The sequence below is a fragment of the Mytilus galloprovincialis genome, chromosome 6 (genome assembly GCF_965363235.1).
Source record: "Mytilus galloprovincialis chromosome 6, xbMytGall1.hap1.1, whole genome shotgun sequence".
Taxonomy (NCBI): Eukaryota; Metazoa; Mollusca; class Bivalvia; order Mytilida; family Mytilidae; genus Mytilus; species Mytilus galloprovincialis.
The window spans coordinates 63836332-63848414 of NC_134843.1; the positions used below are offsets into that span (position 1 = coordinate 63836332).

Here is a 12083-nt window from a genome sequence, read left to right on the forward strand (position 1 = left end):
CTATTGCTTAACTGAAATTGAAATAGTGGATCTTTTATAGGCAGTGATATCTTTCAAAAAGATTCTTAGTGTATTGGTGTAACACCACAATTGATTTACCCGTATTAGTCTTTGTTAAATTTTAACTTTATGATAAAAGTGCTGAATGGATATGTTTAAATAATGAAATGCTTGGTATGAGTAAGATTTATACTGTCACGTATTTGATACAAAATTTTACATAACATTTCATTGGATACAAAGGTAAACATCACTTGAAGTTTACCACTCAATCTTTTACCCATTTTTCATGTGATCAACATATCCATATAATCAACATGTACTGCTGAAACAACATGCATAAACATTATGGTGCTTTGAAACACCTCAGGTCTTTGTGTTTAGGACTGAGAAATAAATTACTGCAATGTATATAGGATTGATTTCTTACAAACAGATCACCAAATGTAACACTATGGATCTTAATCATTAATTTAATACCAAACAGAAAACAATAAATTAGTGGAACGGTGGAATAACGCAAAATTTCGTTCACCTTACTTGGATCTCGAAAATAAATGCTCTTCAGTGATCATTGAATCAAAACGGTTTTTGGGCGGCTAATAGTTTATCTTAATTAAGGATTGACTCTTGAACTTTGAATTCCTTCATACCCAAAGGCAAATATAATATAAGCCTAAACGAATAAATATAAACAAGTTTTAATTGAAAACAACGCTAAGAACATATGATTAAATTGGATTACATCCGCAATTTCAATATGAGTGCATGTAAAACAAATTGCAAAGTAGGGGGTTTCAATACAGCACACAAACATTTTTCAAAACAATAAAAAAGGAAAGGCATATTAAGTATATATCAATTTTGATATTACTAAGTGTTTTTAACTGATTTCACCTGTTAGTCAATCGCCTAACTTTAATTGTAGTGACAGAATTATTTTAAAACTTTTCAATTTATTAAAATTTAGATTGAAAATAAATACAACATCAGATCTAAATATATTACCTAATTCAATATTTACATTATTGGTAAATGGAAACAATGTTTTTCTTTTTCCCTTTAAGGTGGTACCCAACAGCTTAACTTAAATTTATTTGTCTCGTTTAATTTTCTTTAAATTTTGACAAAATATTTTCTTTGATCCTTTGACAAAAATATAAAATTTTCAAAAAATTTGAACCAACCGCTTAATCAGAAAAAATACACTGGTTATATAGCAGTTTGACGAACACTTAATTTGATCAATGAGAAGCTTAAAATTCCCTTAACAACACAATGTCATTAAAACGTTCTGCTGATTTTACAGAGTTATCTTCATTCAGTGTTAGGTACCACGTTAAGTAGAAATGGTTTAACTAAAAAGTATTTGAGCAAAATATGAATTCTTGGGGTTTCTAAATTTGACTGATTCTTCCAATATACATATATTTCGGATATTGTACCATAATTGGTATATGTCCAATTTTATCTTTTTTTTAGTTTTTTTACCACATTTTTTTTGTGTCACAAACCTTTGCTGTATCAAATACTCAATCACAATGCAAATTCAGAGTTGTTATAAGTGTCCATAAGTATACTTACTAAACTGATTTCCGAGATAAATATTTCCCGAATCAGAAGTTCCCATTATAAACCTAACACCTATGCTAAGTTAATTCAAACAGTGCATATAAAATGTATAATAACCTACTTTTCAATGCATGCACGCATTACCAAAGATTTTAAAATTCAATATTATTGGTAAAGAGGGATCCGCTTCATGTACATTTAATTTAAATAATATTTTCACGGAAACAAAATGAGAATGAAAATGGGGAATGTGAAAAAGGGAAAACAACCTGACCTGAACAAAAAGCATCCTATGGTCACCATTTTGTCTTTAAAGCAGCGATACAAACCCGCAACCAAAACGAAATTCAACATTGCGTATCGTATGGTTTTTCCTAACTCTTAACATACAAGTTTCCATTATGACTGTACTAGTATACACATTTTTTAAGGGGACAGCTGAAGGACGTCTCCGGATACGGGAGTGTCTCGCTACATTGAATATCGATTGGTGGCCTTTGTTTGTTGTCTGCTCTATGGTCCAGTTGTTGTCGCTTTGAAACATCCCCTATTTCCTTTTTCAATTTTATACATGGGTGTCGCATGCTAGATATAATGTTGAAGTTGCATTCAAAAAGGTACAAATGTGAAGTATGTAAGTTATTGTTATATTTTTTAATAGTTTGTGTCTTTAACAAAAGTTAATACCATGAGTAATTATTTGAACACATTTAAAATCGTGTTTCGAAATCATGTAATTTCCCTTAACATTTCATACTGTAACATGTGAAACTTAGATGGTTTAATATGATATTTATCCTTACGACAGTTATATTCCATAGTTCAGTAAGCCCGTCATGATCTTTAACAAAGAGGTGTAACGATTTAATGTAAACTAAATCAATGCAGTAAAGAATTATCATTGTTTGTGGTATCATATACTGTCGTAAATATTAAATACTTACCTAGTATAATGATCATATAAAGTATAACCATCATAAACACAGATTCCATCTCAAAATCATTTCAGAGTATATTGCTTATACTTACATGTATAAGTACATTTTCGTGATAAACGATTCATATAGGGTAAACCTACGCAATTATGTAAATATATTTTACTTTTTAAAAAAAGTATCTCACTTTAATTTTAATGCTTGGTTAGTTATTTGTATATAATATTCAAAATATTTGTGTAGTTGCTAAATACATTATAGCGATATTAGGTTAATTTATAGAGATTTAAAAGGTTGAGTGGTCTAGCGCATCGAAACAAAGCAAGGCGATTGGTGCCACGATATCTCAGTAGCATGAGTTCGAATCCCGTTGATGGAAGAGCAAACAATTTGCAAAAGCAAATTTACAGATCTAACATTGATTGGCTGATGTTTAGTCGAATTTTATAGACAATAACTGATTATTGTCTTAAAATATCAGCTGTATTTGTACGAGGCTATGAAACAAGGTGTATGCGAGCTTTTAGCAAGCTGTTACACCTGTTTAGAGGCGAGTACAAAAACTGCTGATATTTAAAGACACTAAACAGTTATTGTCTTTATCCTGCAATTAATTCTCTATATTATTTGTGTTTTGAAAGACACTAAAAAACACATGTTTCGCATTTATTTTCGATTCAAATTCCTTGAGGCCCGTGTAGTAATACGATACAGTAATCATACATTCAGTTGAAGACGGGTTCGCAAAAAAGAATATCGAGTGGTCAACAATAATACATCACTCCAGGTGAATAATTATTTATTTTTACATAACAACTAATTTGAATAGTTAAAACAAATAAAAAAACCATTGTCCAATTTGAAACAGAAGTGTACGGGTTGACCTACGCTCCAGATTTGACATTCACTAAACATGCATGCTGAAATTGACATGTTTGATTTTGTTACACAATCATACACATTCAAGTTTTGAAATCGACAATTGAACGTCATTGGAATGCGACTGCAATACACATTCTGAAGTCACGCAGGTTTATAAAATACTCAGTCTGGGAGTGGGCAGAGCATTAAAGCGATATATGTAGGGCTGTATCTGTATAGTAGGACACCAAATTGCAAGATAAACATATATATGTCATTGATCATTTAGTCAGAATGCAGGTTTTTGGAATTTAATGGAAAATGGCGAAGCATTTTATTCACAAATGTTGCTTTAATCAATTCCTGACTATTTGCCAGCGTTATACTACTTTTGCTTTTATAACTAATATGTGTGTTTTGTAAATGTAGAACTTGAATGTTATCATAATACATTTTTTTTATTAACGACAATTGTGGTTTTAATCGTCATTTTAATCGCAATGGTTTGCTTTCCTCGCCATATTTTATTGTTAATAATGCAGGTGAGTTAATAAAAATGGATATATGGTCTTAATTCCTTTTTTTGAATTTTCTCTTTCCGACCACATGATTTCAACTGGCTTCTTGTACGGTGTTTGTTTCTAGATAGTTTTGTTGTCAATGTACTATGATTATTATTAAGCTTCGTATACATATCATATACAAGGTAGATACAGTTTATTGTTTAATGTTTTTTTTTGTTCAAATAGAGCGTATTTTTCTAATTAGATAAGATCTATAGTAATTTGATATCAATTAAAAAGTATCATGTACATACAAGACAAAACACTAGGATGTATCATAATAATAAAGCTATGTTACTTTGCGTATTTTTATTTAAATGTATTTGTATTTAGGTGTGAATACAACAACTGAAGGATAAACCAATTATATAACTCCTAATTGGAATCCATTTATTACACATTTTTCAATCTGTTAAGAAGTATACAGGTTTTTTTATACATAAATACTAGGGTAAAATAATTTTGACTGTTCAGTTCTCAAATGTTTTGATATGATTAGCGCGTCAAGGATATATCAAATTAACACATCATGACCATTTTCCCATAGTTTTAGTGAAATTGAATATGAGACAATACCTTACCAAAAAAAAATCATCATAAAAAAATCTATTTAGGGTAAAAGCTGGAGCTCATGCTTGAATATTTATGACAATGTCTGAAATTGTGTAGTTTTGGTTATATATAACAAATGAACTTCGAAGAAACCTTAAAACGGAATGTCCCGAATAAAATGCAAAATCATCTAAAGCTACGCATTTTTCGAATGACGACTACCATGATAACCTCTACTCATGTATGTATCGACATAACAGTGCAACAATAACTTGTGATCATTAGGTTAAATGCACTTACATTTCGTTGGAAAATAATGTTAATAAATCTACAGAGGACAAAACATTTTAGTTACAAAGTGTAAACACTACATTAGTTGTTAGAATTGAAAATAATCGTTATATGGCGTTTGCCTTCCATTGATTTATTTTCCCATAAACTACTTATTATAACAAAAATGGTTTGTTTTGCAATGGAATCACATTTTAACAAGTAGTGAGGCATTGTTGATGCTCGGGACAACAGAAAACAAATTGCCGTATATAATGTAACAGTTAAAAGCTGATCAAATCTGAAATGAGGAAAAGTAAATAAGCCCAGAAAAGTTTCAGTCCATTACATACACAGGCGGAGGTAGCCCTAAAAAGAAATAAATAACAAAACATTACATATACCGGTTTAACTGCATCAGGTGTACATGTACAATTTAACCATAACTTGCTCTTAAGTCATCATGATAATCAAAGCCACTTGTTTTAAACAAATATACCAATATCGTACTGTCGTTGATCAAACCTAAATTTAGCTTATTGCAATTAATGTAATGCATTGAACAAACAACTATATCTGTTGGCCTGCGTTAAGTAAATGCACCCCATTACAGCACAAGAAGCAGTTTTGTCGTTTCATTTATTTTATTTTTTTCTTTCTCTCTTATTGTCAATATCCGTTTCCTTATGTAATAAAACATGAGAAACTAAACGATTTCACCTAAAATACCTCAAACGTTTAGATTTATGTCGATTTTTGTTCAATCTTTAATTCAAAAAGATTTATAAATTTGAAAAAATCTTATCTATATTAAACAAAGTAGGTACGAAAGATACCAAAGGGACAGCTAAACTCATAAATCGAAAAAAACTGACAACGCCTGGCCAAAAATGAAAGAAGAAAAAAACAGACAAACAATAGAACACAGGAAGCAACATAGAAAAGCTAAAGAATGATCAACACGAACCACACCAAAAACTAGAGGTGATCTCAGGTGCTCCAAAATGGTAAGCAGATCCTGCTTCACATGTGGCACCCGTCGTGTTGCTTATATTATAACAAATCCGGTAAATAGTCTAATTCGGTAGGTTACATTCATGAAAAGGAAGGGCATTGTAGTTATGACGTAAGGAACATATCTGATATCATTTGTTAAACGGTTCTTCCATATCTTATTGGGAACGATTTCAATACCTAAAAAACAATGTTGCCAGAAAAGTTGTAAGCTCGAGAAAAAAGTCTTTTAATATCTGTGGACTCTTTAGACATATCTGAATAAGAACATAGTATTACGAGTTTTATACAATTAACAACTCTTCACATATGTCACACTAGACAATAAAATGTAGATGTAAGCAACCACAGTTTATAGTCCGGCCTTTGAAAGTGGAATTTATATTGTATACCTCGCTATAACATGCATAAAGGGCAGCAACACGACAAGATAGAACAAAATAACAATATAATTGAGAAAACCTTTGTCCTGGTTGTGTATAAAATTATAATTTAAAACAAAGGAGAATGTCCGGTAAGGACCGATTTTGGCCTCAAATTTCAGTTTAATCGAACGAAATATTTCGACCACTTTTTGAACACTTAAGTGTCTATTTCAATTGATTCAATTATTTTTTGTGAAAGATTTTAACTCATTTAGTCATTAAAAACGATCCGATTCAAGCTAAAATATGAAAAATCTACCAAATATGCGAAAAAAATGTCCCTTTTCAGATGGTTTTTGTCAAAAATGAAAGTGGCCGCATCCGTGTTCATCCTCAATCTTTATATATGTTATGTATTATCATCAAATACAACTTATATTTCAATATTTTGGATGAACACGAATGCGGCCACTTTCGTTTTACACGGAAACCGTCCAAAATTTAACTAAAATGCTGGAATTGTGAAGATTTCAGTAATTTAGCATGGCCTAATGGTGGTTGTACCCAATATATGTGCATTGTATTGTCAAAAACAGCCCTTATTTATGTAGCAGAACCATTTTACTATCCAATTAATAACTAAAAGTTTACATGTTAACAATTTTGTAAAACTGCTATATTTTGGGGCCAAAAAGTGCTCTTACCGGACCTACTCCTTTGTTGTGTTGACATGAATATCAATTATGTGGTCATTTTTTATACTTTTTTGTTTACAAAACTTTCAAATTTTCGAAAAACTAAAGATTGTCTTATCCCGGGAATAGATAACCTTAACAGTATTGAGCACACCTTTTTGGAATTTTCGATCCTCAATGCTCTTTAACTTTGAATTTGTTTGGGTTTTTTTTAACGTTTTGATATGAGCGTCACTAATTAGACGAAACGCGCGTCTGGTGTACTAAATTATAATCCTGGTACCTTTAATAACTTTTGATACGAAAAGTTGCATGAGCAAGCCATGTTGATGATTCGAACATAGCAAACAGGTAAACTAGTGGTGGTTTAAATTTTACAATATATCAAAGTTTGTAAACAGATTATTTCTCAAAATTCATGTTCTCACACAAGTTATATATTAATTACGATAGAAATATTTAATAAGACAAAAGGTCTGCTTAGCTCCGAACGAGAACAAGAAATTCTATTCTTTCATCCTTTAAATTTAACAATGATCAGTGAATCAAATTTAACAACAACAAAATTATTTTAATTATCTAATCCTTATCATTAACCTATCATTTCAATAAATATTTATAAAGAATGTTTAGCAATCAACAAATATTCAGATAACTGCGTTTGGTTACCAAAAAACTTGTACCTGATTCTTTAGTCATTACAATTTTCACAGAAGTATAAGTAATTTACGGCCTAGTGTTTTGAAATGGACTATTTGTGTTTATTGGTAATAATCTATATGTTCCTGATGATGGGTAAGTATTCCATATTTACAACAGAACTTAAAATACCTCGTAAATTATATTGTACTTTGTTAGTATAGTTTTCATTCGAACGGCCGTTAAATCTCTTTGTGAAAGATCGACATTTACAAGGACGGGCTAACAAAATTAAGAATGACATTGTTTTTATTGTAATATTTTAAGAGGCTATGCCAGAGAAAACCAGGCAGAACTTGGAAATTTTGTTCAACAGCCTTTTTGAGATAAATGTGTTTTTGTAATGTATCCACCTTGTTTTGTTGGGAAATGACATTTTAAAAAGTCATATTGGGTTATTATGTATAAAAAAATGAATTTGATTTTTCAGTAAATTTGACTGCTTATATAGGGAAATAGGGGTATTAATTTCTCAACAAAAACAGCCTACAATATAACAATTGATATATATATTCTAAAAGATGACCATGAATACAACAGGAAATGATAATAACATCTTTGGTATCTGTTGATATGTAAATGTTCTAATGCAGTAAACTGTCAGGAAACAGCAGTTTATTTTCGTCTTTTTGGTGTTTAGACATACCAAAAGTGATGCTCTTCAATTTAAAAACCGATAAAGGTTGTGACCAGCTGGTAATGGGTGTGTTTGGATATACGCCTGAGGCAGCCTATGGTTACCCATAGGTACCTATGGTTTGATATTTTACATATAAAATATCAAACCATAGGTACCTATGGGTAATCATAGTCTGCCTTAGGCGTATATCCAAACACCCCCATAGTTTTGACAGAAAAATGAACTTCTGTTGTATATTTGTATACATAATTGAACATTTTGATTAGATTTAAGAAAAGTACATAACTTTGTGGTGTTGGGAAACTTATTTCCCTCACCAGGAGATTGTTGCATACATGTACGGGTGATCACTTCCAGACAGAGGTAGTTACAAATTATATCTGTACGGGAATGAAGATTATTTATAAGACTGAAATTATTGTATTATTTGCTGGAAATGTGGAATATGAGGAATTTAAAGCCATTCGTGAGTAGTTTTTGATGATTCAGCTGGACAAATGCTGGAAATTATACAGTTTTCTCCCACCTTAAAACAGACTCAGTACATGGTATATCATGGACACCAAAAGCAAACTATAAAGATCTAAATGCCATAATTTTGTGCATCTTGAAAACTGGAAAGGCGGATCACTTTGAAGCAGATGATAGTGATAGTGTTTAAAAGAATTCTTTGCGACAGTTATACCAGTTGGAACAGGTAATAGTTTAAATTATGAAAGTTTTAAATTACTTCTCGGATAAATCATATGGCCCGTTCAATAATTTTAATACATCCCCCCTTTCCCTTTTATTTTTAGTTACAATGTGAAATTATTCTCTGCAAATGTATGATCTGTGCTGAAAGCAATTTTATACAATTTTATTCATCATGTTTAAACATTATTTGAATAGGATAATAATTTAAAATAAAAAAAAAACAAAAAAAACTACATGTATCAGACTCAAACATTACATAAAAAAAGAAGATTTGGTTATGATCATTATGATTGCCAATGAGAAAATCACATGTACAACTATCCTCCATATACAAAACAGACCATACATGTCTGTCACCTTATTTATTATGCTTATCATTAATATGTACATGTCAGTAAGGTATGTCCATGTGCCAAAATGAATGTACATGTAGGCAAAATGCGACTACATGTACAACTGAATACATTTGCATGTACATGTACATGTAGAATAGATAAATGTATAAACAGATGTGGCATGAGTGTCAATGATAGATCATGATACAACTCTCCATCCAAGTCACAATTTATAAAAGTAAAGACAATCCTACAGTTATCAGGATAGTCATACATGTATGTATGTTTATGTCAGATATACATGTAAACAGTAAGCTTAATTTGTTAAAAATCAGGAACGTCAAATTAAAATTTTCTGTAATTTTGATTGCTACATATACAGTGTACCTATATTTTATGACATATGAAAGACACACATATATTGAAAAGTGGTTATCATGATTACATATATAGTTATTTATAAAAATAAAACTTGTATATCAAATCTTAAGATAATTAGATTCTTAATCCACTATTTAGATGGGAACTTTTGGGACAGCAATACCTTTGTATCATAAAATTGTTGTTTATTGTCCTTCGTGTCCTTAGAAACTAATTTAGACATGTGATATATACATGATACAATTGCAAGGATTTCAAACTTTTAACATTTAGTTCAAAACTGAAAAAAATATTTTAAAATTAGCACATTTTGAGATCTTGTCATTAGAATTTAGATACATTTGTACATGTACATGTGTGATCCTGAAACGCATAACATATCAGGTTAATTTGACTCAAATAAATCAAGTAAAGTTGTTTAGTAATAAGTTAATCACAATTTACCTTTCTGCTTTAAAGTGTTCATTTAGATCATTTTATTCATTAACCTGTCCATTTAAAAATAGAATTAATCATACAAAAAAGTCTTGTAACTTTGAATGTTTTAATGTAGTAAGATGCTAACAGCTCATTATATATTTTTCACTGGTTCTTAAGATAAGAAAATAACTAATTTGATTTTAAATACAATTTTCCAAATTCAATTCAAAGAATAATTGATCACCTTATAATCTGTTATTTCGTTAAACAGATAAAAGATACATCAGATGACAGACTTACATATAGAGGAGCCTATAATTAGAGAAATGGATCAACTTGATTTTGAAGTTAACCTACTGCATTAATATGAAAATTCATAAGTGAGTACCAGTATCTCTTAAAGTACATTTTTTACGTGTTTATCTATATTTTGATAAAGTACCATATGAGATAAAGTATGTGAAATCTTAAATCCTGTAAATAAACTAGACATTACATCAGTACATAATGTAAATCAGAATAAGAATGCATAACAAATGAATTGTTAAACATTTTAATATGACCAGTGTCAGCTTAATTTAAGAACAAATAAAAACACAGATGACACACACATAAAAATTAATGAGACCAAGTGTGTATTTTCCAGATATGCAAGAAGGGTTTTAATCTCTCACTACAAATATATTTGAATTCCTGAATGTGAAATCTTCTAAAAAATTATACTAAACTTCAAATATGTGTACTTGAATATATGTATATAATATTAAAATTCATCTTATTTAATATAATTAATTTAAAACATTTTCAAGCAAAAAACTGATGTAGAAATGTATAGCTTGACTATTCCTTCATTTGTTTTCAGGTGACTGAGCTTAAAGAAAATCACACATGAAACTGTAACCAGTTTGGGAGACTCATACAACAGAACATTTCAATACCTATTAAGTTTGTTATGTATATGTTTGACTTTTGGTAATATTTTAGAAGTTACTTTAGTAATTGAGAGACCTCAATGTTGAAAATGACAATTTTGATAGAGGACAATTTTAAGAATATCAACTAAGTTGTTTATGAATCTTTATCTTTTAAAATATTACTGGGTATCTGAAAGAATATTTCAAAATTTTCTGAAACTATTTAGATATTTATCATGTTTCATGTGTTTATATAGGCAAATATTTATACATGTCATTTATGTTATGCAAGGGTTTATATGAATTTCTAAAAAGATGTATATATATGTGTTGATAAAATTAGTTCCAAATTATTACAGAGTAACAGAAAATGGGATCAATTTATATTAAAACAAATCTGTTATAAGGGAATGAAAAGTCAAAAATTGTATTTTTTAAAATAATTGTGTTAACATTGTTGTGCTATTTAGAAATATGTACACAAAAAAGAACAAACTTATAAGTATCAATGTAGTATGCCCTTGTTATTTTTTGTTTTGTGCAGTACATGCATTTGAATCTTGATCAAAATTTATGGATTGAATTACTAAACAGAATAAACTAATTGTTATGTTAACACTGTTGCTAAGTATATGTCACATTTAATCAGGCCAAGTTATCCGTCTTATTAACAAAGGAGGTTTGATATGATTGCCAATTTCAAGGCTACATGAACCTATCACAGTTCTCTTTAGGCCATAATCATTGTGATGTATGGAAATAATTCTCTGTTGTCATATTCTGACTTTTATACAAACCAGGTGATGAAGATAAAGGGTGCTTCTATTTCCAAAGGTTTTGAAGAAACTGCTATGGAACACAATAAAAATCAGAAGATGTAGTATAACAGTGGCGGGTCCAGAAATTTTCATAAGGGGGCCCATTGACTGACCTAAGGGGGCCCCCTCCAGTCACTCTTCAGTGATTCCCTATATGACCCCCTAAATCCGCCTCTGCATAATTGTAATCAGACAACTCTCCATTAAGAGACCATACAATGTAAAAGTTTATAGTAATAGGTACAGCCTTCAATAAAGAATTAAACCACTCTGCATAATCATATTTGATTTTGCAAAAACAAATAGCATGCTTATTTATAGATTTTGTCACTATCAATTATATACGTGCATGT

General features: G+C 30.1%; 1 long non-coding RNA gene across 1 annotated transcript; it reads left to right on the forward strand.

Annotated features, from left to right (window-relative positions):
• The first annotated feature begins 8376 nt into the window (after nt 1–8376).
• LOC143078258 (uncharacterized) lies at nt 8377–11528 on the forward strand. The gene is made up of 3 exons (XR_012979135.1): nt 8377–8863; nt 10270–10378; nt 10861–11528. It is a non-coding gene; the product is annotated as an uncharacterized LOC143078258 (long non-coding RNA).
• The last annotated feature ends 555 nt before the right edge of the window (nt 11529–12083 follow it).